Here is a 22,110-nt window from a genome sequence, read left to right as displayed (position 1 = left end):
GTGGAGTGTAAGAAAATGGCCGTGCTTCAGTCAGGAGTGGGCTGAGGTAGACATCTGGTACAATATGACACAGCAGGTTTGCAGCACAGGTGCACAACCCCATGCATTATGTAGCCATTTAATATAACCAGTTTGAGCTCTTACCTGGCTTTGAGCTACTATTGCCTGTGAATAATATAACTGTACTGCTGACTCTGTAGGAGAGAGAGAATAAAGCCATGTCCCTACTTCCTACAATCCCTCAAGAGTTCTTTTGGCTACCTGCCACCCATCCCCCAACTCCTCTCAGACCCCAGCTCAGGTTAGAAACTGACAAGATTTTATTTGAATATAGGCAGTCTGGATCCAGAGTTCACATGCTAACTATCGAGGTACCTTTCCTCATTGTAAAGATAATGTCTCCCAAAGATCACACCTTTAGAAGGTTAGAGGAAAAGCAATAAGAAAAACTAATGGAATAACAGTACATAAGAAGACTGAAGCTCCAAAGATTCAATCAAGCTGTAGAGATTAAGCTAACTTAATGGAACTTTACAGGAAAGATTTAAGGGCCACATATTGATGCAAATAATCATCTATCACAGATGATTACTTTTTTACAATCACACACAGAAAAAGCTAGAACATTTTTTTAAAGGCTTTAAATGTGACACTAAAAATAATTCAGATATGATAGATCATGATTTAATGTGCCTTTTGAGCTCACCACTCCCTGATATAAAACTTAATTAAACAAAGTGCATTTTTGTTTTTGTTTTGTTTTGCCTTTTTTATGATTTTTATTTTAAGTTTGGGGTACATGTGCGGATTTGTTATATAGGTAAACCTGTGTTATGGAAGGTTGTTGTAGATTTGTGAGTGGAGCTTTGGAGGACCATTGCTAGAGAATACAGTCTTTCAGGAAGATAAGAAAAAAGGGCTATTGTCTTTTTTAAACAATTAAATATTTTTCAGTAAATGTTGGGTACTAAGAGGACTGAAAAATAAAAGCAATAAGAGAGTAACCAATTCTCTCTTTCTCCATTTAAAATGTGATTTCAGTGAGAAATTCCTAAAAAGAAAAGCAGCATGAGAAAGAAGACAAAGGGAAGATGCCAGACAACCTGGAAATTGGATAATGGAGACCCAGGGAGGGTATAAAAGAGAAACCACTTTGTAATAATTTATATTGATTATTCCTTTCAATAGATTTTGTGGAGTAGTTCAATATTCTCATAATCCATTCTTTGTCACCTGAAGGAAAGCTGAATGAGATAGCTCAGAAGTTCCATAACAAGGCAGTGGCAGGTTTGAGCCTATTGCTTTGTGTTCCTTAATTTACCAGCCTTTTGTGTGTATGGTGAGGATTCCTGCCCTCTTAGCCACTAGTAAAAAAAGAAATAAAAAGTATCAAGTTTTTTTTTTTTACTATCAAGTTTTTTCTTTACTTAGCCACCTCTGTCACCAAATACATTCTTACATAGATACAGTCTTAAAATATTTTCATAGTACAAAGCTATCCACACTACTTGTGTTGAATACAACACATGTATATACAAGCAAGAAACTAACATGAGTAACAAGTGATGAGCTAAAGATTCATTCTCAATTAGCCTTTTGTTTTTATAAAGGGTGTGTGGCTGTTTTTCATGTCAGTGATCGTTGGTGTGAAACCTATATAGAGTCAGGAGAACATACTCATAGTAACCATACATAATTTGGGACTAAATGATGCTTTTTCAATTTCATTGTGTATAAAATAGATTTAATTATGTTGAAGATGGTGTACAGAAATGAGTTACTTAGTTACTGAATGAACTAGCCAAAATTTCAGCATTCATATCTCATCAACTGTTGCTATTTATCATCAAACCTGTAGTAACTCTCAGGAATCTAAATTTTACTGACTCTTATGTGAGAAATGCACAAGCCACAGAAGTATTCACAAATTTAGAAATCTACTGAACTCTCAGAATATATATTTCCAAGATAAGGTGAACTTATATCACCTGGGACAAACCTGTGTTACACCAATTGACTCAGCATTATAATTAGTAATGCCCTTTCACTATTGATATGCTCTTTTTTAGATGATGGATTAAATGGCTTTCTGAGTCACTGATTACAAGATTCTATCTTATAACCATGTTTTAATATTAAATATTTATCAAGATGTTCATGTACTATATCAGCAAAAAATTACTAAAGGTATATAAGGTGGTTTTGACCTTGCCTCTCAAGTATTTACTAAAAGACTAAGATGCTCTCTCAAGTAAATACCTCACTTTGGTAAAGTTCCATTACTAAAACTCTCAAGTATCTGAACTTTTCATTATGCTTCCCTATACTTCTCTTTCAATCCAGTTTGTCAGTGCCTGTGCACAGCCTAATAGAGCAGTTCTCACAGTATTAGGGGTCATCAACACTCTGTCGTTGAGTACATGACTATTTTTAAAATAAACTAAAATGCCCTTTGTCTTTTTCACTCTTATTCTCTAATGAATGTCTGGTACAGTTTTCCAGAAGTTACATGATGTGTGATGATATCACTCTGATAGCTAATGGAAAGTATGATTGCATATTCTGTAATGTTCTAGAAGTTTCTGAGGTTTAGGTTTAGAGTATTAAAGGGGGCATGTTCAGAGATTAACTCAATTTTTTCTCAGTACTTCTATTGTGTTTTTACTAAGTACCTTTTCTTATATTTGCTATAATCTGTATAAACTTTTTGTCATACAATAAATCAATATGGTAAAATCCCAATGATTTTTTTATGCCTACACAAAAACAAGTAGTAATCTTGTTTTTCAAAAATGTTTGTAAATTTGGTAAAAGTATTCTATAGTTTAATTTTTATGTGGAGCTGTTATTATCTTAGGATTTTAACATATGTAATTCCAAAATTAAAAATGCATATTTATTTTTTTCCATCAATTTTATTTTAAGCTCTGGGGTACATGTGCAGGATGTGCAGGTTTGTTATACAGGTAAACATGTGCCATAGTGATTTGCTGCAAGGATCAACCCATCACCTAGGTATTAAGCCCAGCATCCATTACCTATTCTTCCTGATGGTCTCTCTCCCTCCACCACGACCCCCCAAGAGGTCCCAGTGTGTGTTGTTCCCTGCCATGTGTCCCATGTGTTCTCATCATTCAGCTCCCACTTACAAGTGAAAACATGTAGTGTTTGGTTTTCTGTTCCAGTGTTAGTTTGCTGAGGATGACGGCTTCCAGCTTCATCCATGTCCCCACAAAGGACATAATCTCATTTCTTTTTATGGCTGTATAGTAATCCATGATGAATACATACCACATTTTCTTTATCCAGTCTATCATTGATGGGCAATATGGGTTGATTCCATCTCTTTCCTATTGTGAATAGTGCTGCATTGAACATATATATGCATGTACTGTATCTTTATAATAGAATGATTTATACCCTGTCATAGGATTGCTGGGTCAAATGGTATTTCTATCTTATAACCATATTTTATCTTATATCACCTGTATATTAAGGTGTTTCTATCTTATAACCATATTTCTAGATCTTTGAGGAATTGCCACACTCTTCCACAATGGTTGAACTAATTTACATTCCCACCAACAGTGTATAAGTGTTCCTGTTTCTCCACAACCTCACCAGCATCTGTTGTTTCTTTAATTTTTAATAATTGCCATTCTGATTGGTATGAGATAGTATCTCATTGTGCTTTTGATTGGCATTTCTGTAATCATTAGTGATGTTGAGCTTTACTTCATGTGTTTGATGGCTGCATGAATGTCTTCTTTTGAGAAGTGTCTGTTCATGTCCTTTGCCCACTTTTTAATGTGGTTGTTTTGCTTTTTTCTTGTAAATTTGTTTAAGTTCCTTGTAGACACTAGATATTAGACCTTTGTCAGATGGATAGATTACAAAAATTTTCTCCCATTCTGTAGGTTTTCTCTTCACTCCGATACAACAACAGCAAAAAAACCCTTCAGGCCAATAACCCTGATGAAAATGAATGTGAAAAATACTGGCAAACCAAATCCAGAAGCACATCAAAAAGCTTAGCCACCATGATCAAGTTCAGTTCATCCCCAGGATGCAAGGTTGGTTCAACATATGCAAGTCAATACATGTAATTCGTCACATAAACAGAACTAAAGACAAAAACTACATGATAATCTCAATATATCCAGAAAAGACCATCAAAAAAATTCAACATCCATTCCCCTTAAAAACTCTCAATAAGGGTGGAGCCAAGATGGCCGAATAGGAACAGCTCTGGTTTACAGCTCCCAGCATGAGCGACGCAGAAGATGGGTGATTTCTGCATTTCCATATGAGGTACTAGGTTCATCTCACTAGGGAGTGCCAGACAGTGGGTGCAGGACAGTGGGTGCAGCCCACCATGCATGAGCCGAAGCAGGGCGAGGCATTGCCTCACTCAGGAAGTGCAAGGGCTCAGGGATTTCCCTTTCCCCAGTCAAAGAAAGGGGTGACAGATGGCACCTGGAAAACTGGGTCACTTGTACCCTAATACTGTACATTTCCAATGGGCTTAAAAAACAGAACACCAGGAGATTATATCCCACACCTGGCTTGGAGGGTCCTACGCCCAGGGAGTCTCACTGATTGCTAGCACAGTAGTCTGAGATCAAACTGCAAGGTGGCAGCGAGGCTGGGGGAGGGGCGCCCCCCATTGCCCAGGCTTGATTAGGTAAACAAAGCAGCCAGGAAGCTCCAACTGGGTGGAGTCCACCACAGCTCAAGGAGGCCTGCCTGACTCGGTAGGCTCCACTTCTGGGGGCAGGGCACAGACAAACAAAAAGACAGCAGTAACCTCTGCAGACTTAAATGTCCCTGTCTGACAGCTTTGAAGAGAGTAGTGGTTCTCCCAGCACACGGCTGGAGATCTCAGAACGGGTAGACTGCCTCCTCAAGTGGGTCACTGACCCCCAAGCAGCCTAATTAGGAGGCACCCCCCAGTAGGGGCAGACTGACACCTCAAACGTCTGGGTACTCCTCTGAGACAAATCTTCCAGAGGAACGATCAGGCAGCAGCATTTGTGGTTAACCAATATCTGCTATTCTACAGCCACCACTGTTCGGCAGCCACCACTGCTGATACCCAGGCAAACAGCGTCTGGAGTGGACCTCTAGCAAACTCCAACAGACCTGCAGCTGAGGGTCCTGTCTGTTAGAAGACAAACTAACAGAAAGGATATCCACACCAAAAACCCATCTGAACGTCACCATCATCAAAGACCAAAAGTAGATAAAACCACAAAGATGGGGAAAAAACAGAGCAGAAAAACTGGAAACTCTAAAAAGCAGAGTGCCCCTCCTGCTCCAAAGGAACACAGTTCCTCACCAGCAATGGAACAAAGCAGGATGGAGAATGACTTTGACAAATTGAGAGAAGAAGGCTTCAGACGATCAAACTACTCCAAGCTACAGGAGGAAATTCAAACCAATGGCAAAGGAGTTAAAAACTTTGAAAAACAATTAGATGAATGTACAACTAGAATAACCAATGCAGAGAAGTCCTTAAAGGAGCTGATGGAGCTGAAAGCCAAGGCTCGAGAACTACGTGAAGAATGCAGAAGCCTCAGGAGCCGATGTGATCAACTGGAAGAAAGGGTATCAGTGATGGAAGATGAAATGAATGAAATGAAGCAAGAAGGGAAATTTAGAGAAAAAAGAATAAAAAGAAATGAACAAAGCCTCCAAGAAGTATGGGACTATGTGAAAAGACCAAATCTACGTCTGATTGGTGTACCTGAAAGTGACGGGGAGAATGGAACCAGGTTGGAAAACACTCTGCAAGATATTATCCAAGAGAATTTTCCCAATCTAGCAAGGCAGGCCAACATTCAGATTCAGGAAATACAGAGAATGGCACAAAGATACTCCTGGAGAAGAGCAACTCAAAGACACATAATTGTCAGATCCACCAAAGTTGAAATGAAGGAAAAAATGTTAAGGGCAGCCAGAGAGAAAGGTCGGGTTACTCACAAAGGGAAGCCCATCACACTAACAGGGGACCTCTCTGCAGAAACTCTACAAGCCAGAAGAGAGTGGGGACCAATATTCAACATTCTTAAAGAAAAGAATTTTCAATGCAGAATTTCATATCCAGCCAAACAAAGCTTCATAAGTGAAGGAGAAATAAAATCCTTTACAGACAAGCAAATGCTGAGAGATTTTGACATCATCAGTCCTGCCCTAAAAGAGCTCCTGAAGGAAGCACAAAACATGGAAAGGAACGACCAGCACCAGCCACTGCAAAAACATGCCAAAATGTAAAGACCATCAAGGCTGGGAGAAACAGCATCAACTAACAAGCAAGATAACCAGCTAACATCATAATGACAGGATCAAATTCACACATAACAATATTAGCTTTAAATGTAAATGGGCTAGATGCTCCAATAAAAAGACACAGACTGGCAAATTGGATAAAGAGTCAAGACCCATCAGTGTGCTGTATTCAGGAAACCCATCTCACGTGCAGAGACACACATAGACTCAAAATAAAGGGATGGAGGAAGATCTACCAAGCAAATGAAAACAAAAAAAGGCAGGGGTTGCAATCCTAGTCTCTGATAAAACAGACTTTAAACCAACAAAGGTCAAAAGACACAAAGAACACCATTACATAATGGTAAAGGGATCAATTCAACAACAAGAGCTAACTCTCCTGAATATATATGCACCCAATACAGGAGCACCCAGATCCATAAAGCAAGTCCTGAGTGACCTACAAAGAGACTTAGACCCCAACACAATAATAATGGGAGACTTTAACACCCCACTGTCAATATTAGACAGATCAATGAGACAGAAAGTTAACAAGGATACCCAGGAATTGAACTCAGCTCTGCACCAAGCAGACCTAATAGACATCTACAGAACTCTCCACCCCAAATCAACAGAATATACATTTTTTTCAGCACCACACCACACCTATTCCAAATTGACCACATAGTTGGAAGTAAAGCACTCCTCAGCAAATGTAAAAGAACAGAAATTATAACAAACTGTCTCTCAGACCACAGTGCAATCAAACTAGAACTCAGGATTAAGAAACTCACTCAAAACCACTCAGCTACATGGAAACTGAACAACCTGCTCCTGAATGACTGTTGGGTACATAACGAAATGAAGGCAGACATAAAGATGTTCCTTGAAACCAATGAGAACAAAGACACAACATAACAGAATCTCTGGGACACATTCAAAGCAGCGTGTAGAGGGAAGCTTATATCACTAAATGCCCACAAGAGAAAGCAGGAAAGATCCAAAATTGACACCCTAATATCACAATTAAAAGAACTAGAAAAGCAGGAGGAAACACATTAAAAAGCTAGCAGAAGGCAAGAAATAACTAAAATCAGAGCAGAACTGAAGGAAATAGAGACGCAAAAAACCCTTCAAAAAATTAATGAATCCAGGAGCTGGTTTTTTGAAAAGATCAACAAAATCGATAGACCGCTAGTAAGACTAATAAAGAAGAAAAGACAGAAGATTCAAATACATGCAATAAAAAATGATAAAGGGATATCACCACCAATCTCACAGAAATACAAACTACCACAAGAGAATACTACAAACACCTCTATGCAAATAAACTAGAAAATCTAGAAGAAATGGATAAATTCCTTGACACATATGCACTCCAAAGACTACACCAGGAGGAAGTTGAATCTCTGAATAGACCAATAACAGGCTTTGAAACTGTGGCAATAAACAAAAGCTTACCAACAAAAAAAGTCCAGGACCAGATGGATTCACAGCCGACTTCTACCAGAGGTACAAGGAGGAGCTGGTACCATTCCTTCTGAAACTTTTCCAATCAATAGAAAAAGAGGGAATCCTCCCTAACTCATTTTATGAGGCCAGCATCATCTTGATACCAAAGCCTGGCAGAGACACAACAAAAAAAGAGAATTTTAGACTAATATCCTTGATGAACATTGATGCAAAAATCCTCAATAAAATACTGGCAAACCGAATCCAGCAGCACATCAAAAAGCTTACCCACCATGATCAAGTGGGCTTCATCCCTGGGATGCAAGGCTGGTTCAACATACGCAAATCAATAAATGTAATCCAGCAAATAAACAGAATCAAAGACAAAAACCACATGATTATCTCAATAGAAGCAGAAAAGGCCTTTGACAAAATTCAACAACCCTTCATGCTAAAAACTCTCAATAAATTAGATATGGATGGGACGTATCTCAAAATAATAAGAGCTATCTATGACAAATCCATAGCCAATATCATACTGAATGGGCAAAAACTGGAAGCTTTCGCTTTGAAAACTGGCACAAAACAGAGATGCCCTCTCTCAACACTCCTATTCAACATAGTATTGGAAGTTCTGACCAGGGCAATTAGGCAGTAGAAGGAAATAAAGGGTATTCAATTAGGAAAAGAGGAAGTCAAATTGTCCCTGTTTGCAGATGACATGATCATATGTCTAGAAAACCCCATCGTGTCAGCCCAAAATCTCCTTAAGCTGATAGGCAACTTCAGCAAAGTCTCAGGATACAAAATCAATGTGCAAAAATCACAAACATTCTTGTACACCAAACACAGACAAACAGAGAGCCAAATCATGAGTGAACTCCCATTCACAATTGCTTCAAAGAGAATAAAATACCTAGGAATCCAACTTACAAGGGATGTGAAGGACCTCTTCAAGGAGAACTACAAACCACTGCTCAATGAAATAAAAGAGGGTACAAACAAATGGAAGAACATTACATGCTCATGGGTTGGAAGAATCAATATCATGAAAATGGCCATACTGCCCAAGGTAATTTATAGATTCAATGCCATCCCCATCAAGCTACCAATGACTTTCTTCACAGAATTGGAAAAAACTACTTTAAAGTTCATATGGAACCAAAAAAGAGCCCGCATCACCAAGTCAATCCTAAGCCAAAAGAACAAAGCTGGAGGCATCATGCTACCTGACTTCAAACTATACTACAAGGCTACAGTAACCAAAACAGAATGGTACTGGTACCAAAAGAGCATGGTACTGGTATCAAAACAGAGATATAGATCAATGGAACAGAACAGAGCCCTCAGAAATAATGCCGCATATCTACAACTATCTGATCTTTGACACACCTGAAAAAAACAGGCAATGGGGAAAGGATTCCCTATTTAATAAATGGTGCTGGGAACACTGGTAGCCATATGTAGAAAGCTGAAACTGGATCCCTTCCTTACACCTTATACAAAAATTAATTCAAGATGGATTAAAGACTTAAATGTTAGCCCTAAAACCATCAAAACCCTAGGAGAAAACCTAGGCATTACCATTCAGGACATAGGCATGGGCAAGGACTTCATGTATAAAACACCAAAAGCAATGGCAACAAAAGCCAAAATTGACAAACGGGATCTAATTAAAGTAAAGAGCTTCTGCACAGCAAAAGAAACCACCATCGGAGTGAACAGGCAACCTACAGAAGGGGAGAAAATTTTTGCAATCTACTCATCTGACAAAGGGCTAATATCCAGAATCTGCAAAGAACTCAAACAAATTTACAAGAAAAAAAACAAACAACCGCACCAACAAATGGGTGAAGGATATGAACAGACACTTCTCAAAAGGAGACATTTATGCAGCCATTATGATGAAAAAAATGCTCATCATAACTGGCCATCAGAGAAATGCAAATCAAAACCACCATGAGATAACATCTCACACCAGTTAGAATGGAGATCATTAAAAAGTCAGGAAACAACAGGTGCAGGAGAGGATGTGGAGAAATAGGAACACTTTGACACTGTTGGTGGGACTGTAAACTAGTTCAATCATTGTGGAAGTCAGTGTGGCGATTCCTCAGGGATCTAGAACTAGAAATACCATTTGACCCAGCCATCCCATTACTGGGTATATACCCAAAGGATTATAAATCATGCTGCAATAAAGACACATGCACACGTATGTTTATTGCGGCACTATTCACAATAGCAAAGACTTGGAACCAACCCAAATGTCCAACAACGATAGACTGGATTAAGAAAATGTGGCACATATACACCATGGAATACTATGCAGCCATAAAAAAGGATGAGTTCATGTCCTTTGTAGGGACATGGATGAAACTGGAAACCATCATTCTCAGCAAACTATCCCAAGGACAGAAAACCAAACACTGCGTGTTCTCACTCATGGATGGGAATTGAACAATGAGGACACAGGAAGGGGAACATCACACTCTAGGGACTGTTGTGGGTTGGGGGGAGGCAGGAGGGATAGCATTAGGAGATATACCTAATGCTAAATGACGAGTTAATGGGTGCACCCCACCAACATGGCACACGGATACATATGTAACAAACCTGCACATTGTGCACATGTACCCTAAAACTTAAAGTATAATAATAATAAAATTTAAAAAAAACTCTCAATAAACCATGTATTACAGGAACATACCTCAAAATAATAGGAGCTATTTATGACAAACCCATATTCAATATCATACTGAATGGGCAAAAGCTGTAAGCATTCCTCTTCAATACAAGCCAAAGACCATGATGCCCTCGCTCACCACTCCTATTCAACATAGTATTGGAAGTTCTGGCCAGGGCAATGAGGCAGGAGAAAGAAAGAAGTGTATTCAAGCAGGAAGAAAGGAAGACAAATTATCTTTGTTTGCAGGTGACCTGATCCTATATCTAGAAAATCCCATTATGTAAGCCCAAAACCTTCTTAAGCTGATAAGCAACTTCAGCAAAATCTCAGCATTAAAAAAAAAAATCAATGTGCAAAAATCACTAACATTGCTGTACACCAACAGGCACACAGAGAGCCAAATCATAACGAACTCCCATTCACAATTGCTACAAAAAGAATACACCATCTAGGAATACAGCTAACAAGGGAAGTGAAGGAGCTCTTCAAGGAGAACTACAAACTACTGCTCAAAGAAATCAGAAATGACACAAACAAATGGAAAAATATTCCATGCTTACAGATACGAAGAATAAATATTGTGAAAATGGCCACACTGCCCAAAGTAATTCAATGCTATTCCATTAAAATACCATTGACAGTCTTCACAAAATTAGAGAAAACTATTTTAAAATTTATATGAAACAGAAAAGGGACAGTATATCCAAGACAATCCTAAGCAAAAGGAACAAAGCTGGAGACATCATACTACCCACCTTCAAGCTATACTACAAGGCTACAGTAACCAGAACAGCATGGTACTGGTAGTAAAACAGACACACACATCAGTGGAACAGAATAGAGAACTCAGAAGTAAGACCACACACCTAGAACCGTCTGATCTTTCACAAACCTGACAAAAACAAGCAATGAGGAATGGATTCCCTATTTAATAAATGGTGCTGAGAGATCTGGCTACCCATATGCAGAAAATTGAAACTGGACCCCTTCCTTATACCATATAAAAAAAATTAACTCAAGATGGATTAAAGACTTAAATGTAAAACCCAAAACTATAAAAACCCAAGAAGAAAATCTAGACAATACCATTCAGGACATAGGCAGAGGCAAAGATTTCATGACAAAAACACTGCAAGCAATTGCAACAAAAGCAAAAAAATTGCAAATAGGATCTTATATTTTTTCTTATGAATCATTCACTGACTTCAAAAGAGAGAAATGCACTCCAAAAAATTTAAAAACTGGGCAAAACTGTTAACTGATACACAACAATATGAAAGTTACCTTTCCCTTAACTTTAAACATACTAATAATTTAACTTGCTACATGTTATGTAGTATCATGCAACAGAATATTTTCAAACAATATTATACCAGTTATGCTTCAGTGTCATTTCGAGACTACTGACAGTTTAAAATAAAAGAAATTTAGAACCATTTAAAGGCCAATATATTAAATGCTGACAAAGATATGGAGCAACAAGAATTCTCATTCATTCCTGATGGGAATGCAAACTGATTTGACCACACTGGGAAACCATTTGACAGTTTCATAGAGAGGTACACAAACCATTATCATACAAGTTACAATTTCATTACTAAACAGTTACCCAAATGAATTGAAAATTTATATTGACACAAAAACCTGTACATACATATTTGTAGCAGTTTTTTCATAATTGTCCCAAACTGGAAATAACCAAGATGTCCTTCAACAGGTGACTAAGTAAAAACCCTGTGATACACCCATGCAATGGAATTCACTACTTAGCAATAAAACAGAATGAACTATGAATTCATGCAACAACATGGATAAATTTCAAATATATCTTTCAAATAGAAGAAACCATAACCAAACCTTATGTATTATACAATTCCATTTATATAACATTTTGTAAAAGGCACAAAAACTATAGGAACGGGAAACATATTAGTGACTGTCATGGCTTGCAGGAAGCTCCCTACTATAAAAAGACTGTATGAGGGAAGTTTTAGGGTGATAGAATTGTTCTGCATGTTACTGTGCTGGTGGATACATTTCTTTTTGCATCTGTCAAAACCCAAAGAACTGTATACCACATAGAGTAAAATTTACTATATGCCAACTTTTAACAATTAACTAGATTTTGGGCATCCAAACCCATTTGTTTCTAGTTTTGAAAGCAGACTATGAAAAAATGAATCTAACTGTATTACAAATGTATTGTGTAAAATCTCACTCAAGAGGGTGGGGTAAAAATAATCTGATCTATGTAACATTGGGAAACAGTGTATTAACTGGGTATTTTAAGACTAAAGTTTTTTTTTTTTTAATTAGAAAACTGGCACAAGACAGGAATGCCCTCTCTCACCACTCCTATTCAACATAGTGGTGGAAGTTCTGACCAGGGCAATTAGGCAGAAGAAGGAAATAAAGGGTATTCAATTAGGAAAAGAGGAAGTCAAATTGTCCCTGTTTGCAGATGACATGATTATATACCTAGAAAACACCATCGTGTCAGCCCAAAATCTCCTCAAGCTGATAGGCAACTTCAGCAAAGTCTCAGGATACAAAATCAATGTGCAAAAATCACAAGCATTCTTATACACCAATAACAGACAAACAGAGAGCCAAATCATGAGTGAACTCCCATTCACAATTGCTTCAAAGAGAATAAAATACCTAGGAATCCAACTTACAAGGGATGTGAAGGACCTCTTCAAGGAGAACTACAAACCACTGCTCAATGAAATAAAAGAGGATACAAACAAATGGAAGAACATTCCATGCTCATGCATAGGAAGAATCAATATTGTGAAAATGGCCATACTGCCCATGGTAATTTATAGATTCAATGCCATCCCCATCAAGCTACCAATGACTTTCTTCACAGAATTAGAAAAAACTACTTTAAAGCTCATATGGGGGGGTGGAGCCAAGACGGCCGAATAGGAACAGCTCCGGACTACAGCTCCCAGCCTGAGTGACACAGAAGATGGCTGATTTCTGCATTTCTGTTTGAGGTACTGGTTTCATCTCACTAGGGAGTGCCAAACAGTGGGTGCAGGGCAGTCGGCAAAGCACACTGCGCACGAGCCAAAGCAGGGTGAGGCATTGCCTCACTCGGGAAGCACAAGGGGTCAGGGAGTTCCCTTTCCTAGTCAAAGAAAGGGGTAACAGACGGCACCTGGAAAATCAGGTCAGTCCCACCCTAACACTGCACTTTTCCAACGGGCCTGGAAAACAGCACACTAGGAGATTGTGTCCCGCACCTGGCTCAGAGGGTCCTATGCCCATGGAGTCTTGCTCATTGCTAGCAAAGCAATCTGAGATCAAACTGCAAGGCCACAGCAAGGTTGGGGGAGGGGCGCCTGCCATTGCCCAGGCTTGCTTAGGTAAACAAAGCAGCCAGGAAGCTCGAACTGGGTGGAGCCCACCACAGCTCAAGGAGGCCTGCCTGCCTGCCTCTGTAGGCTCCACCTCTGGGGACAGGGCACAGACAAACAAAAAGTCAGCAGGAATCTCTGAAGACTTAAATGTCCCTGTCTGACTGACAGCTTTAAAGAGAGTAGGGGTTCTCCCAGCACGCAGCTGGAGATCTCAGAACGGACAGACTGCCTCCTAAAGTGGGTCCCTCACCCCTGAGCAGCCTAACTGGGAGGCACCCCCCAGTAGGGACAGACTGACACTTCACTTGGCCGGGTACTCCTCTGAGACAAAACTTCCAGAGGAACTATCAGACAGCTGAATTTGCGGTCTCACGAAAATCCGCTGTTCTGCAGCCACCGCTGCTGACACCCAGCCAAACAGGGTCTGGAGTGGACCTCTAGTAAACTCCAACAGACCTGCAGCTGAGGGTCCTGTCTGGTAGAAGGAAAACTAACAAACAGAAAGGACATCCACACCAAAAACCCATCTGTACATCACAATCATCAAAGACCAAAAGTAGATAAAACCACAAAGATGGGGAAAAAACAGAGCAGAAAAACTGAAACTCTAAAAAGCAGAGCACCTCTCCTCTTCCAAAGGAACGCAGTTCCTCACCAGCAATGGAACAAAGCTGGATGGAGGATGACTTTGACGAGTTGAGAGAAGAAGGCTTCAGATGATCAAACTACTCCAAGCTATGGGAGGAAATTCAAAACAATAGCAAAGAATTTAAAAACTTTGAAAAAAAATTAGATGAAAGGATAACTAGAATAACCAATGGAGAGAAGGGCTTAAAGGAGCTGATGGAGCTGAAAGCCAAGTATCGAGAACTACGCGAAGATTGCAGAAGCCTTGGTAGCACATGTGATCAACTAGAAGAAAGGGTATCCCTGATGTAAGATGAAATGAATGAAATGAAGCGAGAAGGGAAGTTTAGAGAAAAAAGAATAAAAAGAAATGAACAAAGCCTCCAAGAAATTTGGGACTATGTGAAAAGACCAAACCTACCTCTGATTGGTGTACCTGAAAATGACAGGGAGAATGGAACCAAGTTGGAAAACACTCTGCAAGTTATTATCAAGGAGAACTTCCCCAATCTAGCAAGGCAGGCCAACATTCAGATTCAGGAAATACAGAGAATGGCACAAAGATACTCCTTGAGAAGAGGAACTCCAAGACACATAATTGTCAGATCCACCAAAGTTGAAATGAAGGAAAAAATGTTAAGGGCAGCCAGAGAGAAAGGTCGGGTTACCCACAAAGGAAAGCCCATCAGACTAACAGCTGATCTCTCAGCAGAAACTCTACAAGCCAGAAGAGAGTGGGGGCCGATATTCAACATTCTTAAAGAAAAGAATTTTCAACCCAGAAATTCATATCCAGCCAAACTAAGCTTCATAAGTGAAGGAGAAATAAAATACTGTACAGATAAGCAAACGCTGAGTGATTTTGTCACCACCAGGCCTGCCCTAAAAGAGCTCCTGAAGGAAGCACTAAACATGGAAAGGAACAACTGGTGTCAGCCCCTGCAAAAACATGCCAAATTGTAAAGACCATCAAGGCTAGGAAGAAACTGCATCACCTACCGAGCAAAATAACCAACTAACATCATAATGACAGGATCAGATTCACACATCACAATATTAACTTTAAATGTAAACGGGCTAAATGCTCCAATTAAAAGACACAGACTGGCAAACTGGATAAGGAGTCAGGACCCATCAGTGTGCTGTATTCAGGAAACCCATCTCATGTGCAGAGACACACATAGAATCAACAAAGGGAAGGAGAAAGATCTATCAAGCAAATGGAAAACAGAAAAAGGCAGGGGTTGCAATCCTAGTCTCTGATAAAATAGACTTTAAACCAACAAAGATCAAAAGAGACAAAGAAGGCCATTACATAATGGTAAAGGGATCAATTCAACAACAAGAGCTAACTCTCCTAAATATATATGCACCCAACACAGGAGCAACCAGATTCATAAAGCAAGTCCTGAGTGACCTACAAAGGGACTTAAACTCCCACACAATAATAATGGGAGATTTTAACACCCCACTGTCAACATTAGACAGATCAACGAGACAGAAAGTTAACAAGGATATCCAGGAATTGAACTCAGCTCTGCACCAAGCAGACCTAATAGACATCTACAGAACTCTCCACCCCAAATCAACAGAATATACCTTTTTTTCAGCACCACGCCACACCTACTCCAAAATTGACCACATAGTTGGAAGTAAAGCTCTCATCAGCAAATGTAAAAGAAGAGAAATTATAACAAACTGTCTCTCAGACCACACTGCAATCAAACTAGAACTCAGGATTAAGAAACTCACTCAAAACCGCTCAACTACATGGAAACTGAACAACCTGCTCCTGAATGACTATGGGGTACATAATGAAATGAAGGCAGAAATAAAGATGTTCTTTCAAACCAATGAGAACAAAGACACAACATACCAGAATCTATGGGACACATTGAAAGCAGTGTGTAGAGGGAAATTTATAGCACTAAATGCCCACAAGGGAAAGCAGGAAAGATCCAAAATTGACACCCTAACATCACAATTAAAAGAACTAGAAAAGCAAGAGCAAACACATTCAAAAGCTAGCAGAAGCCTAGAAATAACTAAAATCAGAGCAGAACTGAAGGAAATAGAGATACAAAAAACCCTTCAAAAAATTAATGAATCCAGGAGCTGGTTTTTTGAAAAGATCAACAAAATTGATAGACTACTAGCAAGACTAATAAAGAAGAAAAGAGAGAAGAATCAAATAGATGCAATAAAAAATGAAAAAGGGGATATCACCACCGATCCCACAGAAATACAATCTACCGTCAGAGAATACTACAAACACCTCTATGCAAATAAACTAGAAAATCTAGAAGAAATGGATAAATTCCTCGACACATACACCCTCCCAAGACTAAATCAGAAAGAAGCTGAATCTCTGAATAGACCAATAACAGGTTCTGAAATTGTGGCAATAATCAATAGCTTACCAACCAAAAAGAGTCCAGGACCTGATGGATTCACAGCCGAATTCTACCAGAGGTACAAGGAGGTACTGGTACCATTCCTTCTGAAACTATTCCAATCGATAGGAAAAGAGGGAATCCTCCCTAACACATTTTATGAAGCCAGCATCGTCCTGATACCAAAGCCTGGCAGAGACATAACCAAAAAGGAGAATTTCAGACCAATATCTTTGATGAACACTGATGCAAAAATCCTCAATAAAATACTGGCAAACCGAATCCAGCAGCACATCAAAAAGCTTATACACCATGAACAAGTGCACTTCATCCCTGGGATGCAAGGCTGCTTCAACATACGCAAATCAATAAATGTAATCCAGCATATAAACAGAACCAAAGACAAAAACCACATGATTATCTCAATAGATGCAGAAAAGGCCTTTGACCAAATTCAACACCCCTTCATGCTAAAAACTCTCAATAAATTAGGTATTGATGGGACCTATCTCAAAATAATAAGAGCTATTTATGACAAATCCATAGCCAATATCATACTGAATGGGCAAGAACTGGAAGCATTCCCTTTGAAAACTGGCACAAGACAGGGATGCCCTCTCTCACCACTCCTATTCAACATATGCTGGAAGCTCTGGCCAGAGCAATCAGGCAGGAGAAGGAAATAAAGGGTATTCTATTAGGAAAAGAGGAAGTCAAATTGTCCCTGTTTGTAGATGACATGATTGTATATCTAGAGAACCCCACTGTCTCAGCCCAAAATCTCCTTAAGCTGATTAGCAACTTCAGCAAAGTCTCAGGATACAAAGTCAATGTACAAAAATCACAAGCATTCTTGTACACCAATCACAGACAAACAGAGAGCCAAATCATGAGTGAACTCCCATTCACAATTGCTTCAAAGAGAATAAAATACCTGGGAATCCAACTTACAAGGGATGTGAAGGACCTCTTCAAGGAGAACTACAAACCTCTGTTCAATGAAATAAAAGAGGATACAAATGAATGGAAGAACATTCCATGCTCATGGGTTGGAAGAATCAATATCAGGAAAATGGCCATACTGCCCAAGGTAATTTATAGATTCAATGCCATCCCCATCAAGCTACCAATGACTTTCTTCACAGAATTGGAAAAAACTACTTTAAAGTTCATATGGAACCAAAAAAGAGCCCGCATCACCAAGTCAATCCTAAGCCAAAAGAACAAAGCTGGAGGCATCACGCTTCCTGACTTCAAACTATACTACAAGGCTATTGTAACCAAAACAGGATGCTACTGGTACCACAACAGAGACATATATCAATGGAACAGAACAGAGTCCTCAGAAATGATGCCACATATCTACAACTATCTGATCTTAGACAAACCTGACAAAAACAAGAAATGGGGAAAGGATTCCCTATTTAATAAATGGTGCTGGGAAAACTGGCTAGCCATATGTAGAAAGTTGAAACTGGATCCTTTCCTTACACGTTATACAAAAATTAATTCAAGATGGATTAAAGACTTAAAGGTTAGACCTAAAACCATTAAAATCCTACAAGAAAACCTAGGCAATATCATTCAGGACATAGGCGTGGGCAAGGACTTCATGTCTAAAACACCAAAAGCAATGGCAACGAAAGCCAAAATTCACAAATGGGATCTAATTAAACTAAAGAGCTTCTGCACAGCAAAAGAAACTACCATCAGAGTGAACAGGCAACCTACAGAATGGGAGAAAATTTTTGCAACCTACTCATCTGACAAAGGGCTAATATCCAGAATCTACAATGAACTCAAACAAATTTACAAGAAAAAAACAAACAACCCCATCAAAAAGTGGGCAAAGGACATGAACAGACACTTCTCAAAAGAAGACATTTATGCAGCCAAAAAAACACATGAAAAAATGCTCATCATCACTGGCCATCAGAGAAATGCAAATCAAAACCACAATGAGATACCATCTCACACCAGTTATAATGGCCATCATTAAAAAGTCAGGAAACAACAGGTTCTGGAAAGGATGTGGAGAAATAGGAACACTTTTACACTGTTGGTGGGACTGTAAACTAGTTCAATCATTGTGGAAGTCAGTGTGGCGATTCCTCAGGGATCTAGAACTAGAAATACCATTTGACCCAGTCATCCCATCACTGGATATATACCCAAAGGACTATAAATCATGCTGCTATAAAGACACATGCACACGTATGTTTATTGCGGCACTATTCACAATAGCAAAGAGTTGGAACCAACCCAAATGTCCAACAACAATAGACTGGATTAAGAAAATGTGGCACATATACACCATGGAATACTATGCAGCCATAAAAAAGGATGAGTTCATGTCCTTTGTAGGGACATGGATGAAACTGGAAAACATCATTCTCAGTAAATTATCACAAGGACAAAAAACCAAACACCACATGTTCTCACTCATATGTGGAAATTGAATAATGAGATCTCATGGACACAGGAAGGGGAACATCACACTCCAGGGACTGTTGTGGGGATTGGGGGAGGGGGGAGGGACAGCATTAGGAGATATATCTAATGCTAAATGACGAGTTAATGGGTGCAGCAAAACAACATGGCACATGGATACATATGTAACAAACCTGCACATTGTGAACATGTACCCTAAAACCTAAAGTATAATAATAAAAAAAAAAAAGCTCATATGGAACCAAAAAAGAGCACGCATCACCAAGTCAATCCTAAGATGAGAACAAAGCTGGAGGCATCACGCTACCTGACTTTAAACTATACTACAAGGCTACAGTAACCAAAACGGCATGGTACTGGTAGCAAATCAGATACATAGACCAATGGAACAGAACAGAGCCCTCAGAAATGATGCCACACATCTACAACTATCTGATCTTTGACAAACCTGACAAAAACAAGCAATGGGGAAAGGATTCCCTATTTAATAAATGGTGCTGGGAAAACTGGTAGCCATATGTAGAAAGCTGAAACTGGATCCCTTCCTTACACCTTATACAAAAATTAATTCAAGATGGATTAAAGACTTACATATTAGACCTAAAACCATAAAAACCCTAGAAGAAAACCTAGGCAATACCATTGAGGTCATAGGCATGGGCAAGGGCTTCATGTCTAAAACATCAAAAGCAATGGCAACAAAAGCCACACTTGACAAATGGAATCTAATTAAACTAAAGAGCTTCTGCACAGCAAAAGAAACTACCACCAGAGTGAACAGGCAACCTACAGAAGGGGAGAAAATTTTTGCAATCTACTCATCTGACAAAGGGCTAATATCCAGAATCTACAAAGAACTCAAACAAATTTACAAGAAAAAAACAAACAACCCCATCAACAAGTGGGCGAAGGATATGAACAGACACTTCTCAAAAGAAGACATCTATGCAGCCAAAAAACACATGCAAAAATGCTCATCATCACTGGCCATCAGAGAAATGCAAATCAAAACCACAGTGAGATACCATCTCACACCACTTATAATGGCCATAATTAAAATCTCAGGAAACAACAAGTGCTGGAGAGGATGTGGAGAAATAAGAACACTTTTACACTGTTGGTGGGACTGTAAACTAGTTCAACCATTGTGGAAGTCAGTGTGGCGATTCCTCAGGGATCTAGAACTAGAAATACCATTTGACCCAGCCATCCCATTACTGGGTATATACCCAAAGGATTATAAATCATGCTGCTATAAAGACACATGCACACATATGTTTATTGTGGCACTATTCACAATAGCAAAGACTTGGAACCAACCCAAATGTCCAACAATGATAGACTGGATTAAGAAAATGTGGCACATATACAGGAATGCTATGCAGCCATAAAAAAGGATGAGTTCATGTCCTTTGTAGGTACATGGATATAGCTGGAAACCATCATTCTCATAAACTATTGCAAGGACAAAAAACCAAACACCGCATGTTCTCACTCATAGGTGGGAATTGAACAATGAGAACACATGGACACAGGAAGGGGAACATCACACACCAGGGCCTGTTGTGGTGTGGGGGGAGGAAGGAGGGACAGCATTAGGAGGTATACCTAATGTTAAATGACAAGTTAATGGGTGCTGCACACCAACATGGCACATGTATACATATATAACAAACCTGCACATTGTGCACATGTACCCTAAAACTTAAAGTATAATGAAAAAGAAAAAAAGAAAGAAAAACAATCACCGCAACCAACACCAATCAAGCCCAGAATCTATATCCGGTGAAATATTCTTTGAGAATAAAATTGTAATAAAGGTAAAGAATAAAATTAGACACAAACACTGTACTGAATGGCAAATTTGATTCTCTCAAGAGTACAGTTTATTTATTCAGAAACGATTTTAGATGTATACTGGGGTATGCATATAAATAAATAAATGATTCATTAGTTAAATGAATTGTAGATAATGGGAGTCAGAGTTCCTACTGTCAGAAAGAGAAATTACAATAAATAATAAAGAAGGCTAGAATAAACTCTGTGGCGCTGAATTTGAGTTTGATATACTGGTATATACTCAAACATTTTAATAAATAGACAAACAAATATAGATATGTCTGTATAGGCACTGGCAAAGGTTTTTTTGGATTTTTTACATACAAATATTTCCTGACTAAATCGCCTATCAGACAGGATTAGAGGCTTTGGAGCCAGTGACACTCCCACAGCAGTGAGCATGCTCTATACCCAGATACTCTTTCCCAAATACCACGCTTCAATGAAGTGAACCAGGTACCCTCGGAGAAATGATTAATGATGGGGATGAGGGCAGGGAAAATTCAAGATGAGCTTGGAGGAACTGTCATTCCAGAAAAGATACAGAAGCCAACCTAAAAGAGCTCCCAATTGCCAAAGATGAAACAATTTGAGCAACAAAATAATGACAGATTTAAATTATATTCCAAAGATTGAAATAATCATTCATGAGCCCAATCTGATATATATAAATAATTACATAAATAAATAAATAAGCAAACAACAGGGAAAATGGAGAACTCTTCTTTACAAAACAATTTCAAATAATAAATGTGGAGAAATGAAGGAACCATTAGAACACCACAATAATTGCTGCAAGCAAAATCCTCTGACAGATGCTAAGATTAGTGGAAGAAATATTTAGGAAGAATGGATATTTACATATCTCTCCAAAAGTACTCTTTAACTATTATATTGGTACTTCTCTGAAATATTTATTAATTATTATGGTGATTTTAGCCTACACCCACAAACTTTTTATACTCCTCCTTCCAAAAGGTGGAGCTTAATCATTCCCAAACCCCTTGAATATGGGCTGAGTCTA

Source organism: Nomascus leucogenys, chromosome 9 (genome assembly GCF_006542625.1).
Source record: "Nomascus leucogenys isolate Asia chromosome 9, Asia_NLE_v1, whole genome shotgun sequence".
NCBI lineage: Eukaryota > Metazoa > Chordata > Mammalia > Primates > Hylobatidae > Nomascus > Nomascus leucogenys.
Note: the sequence above shows the minus strand (reverse complement) of the source record.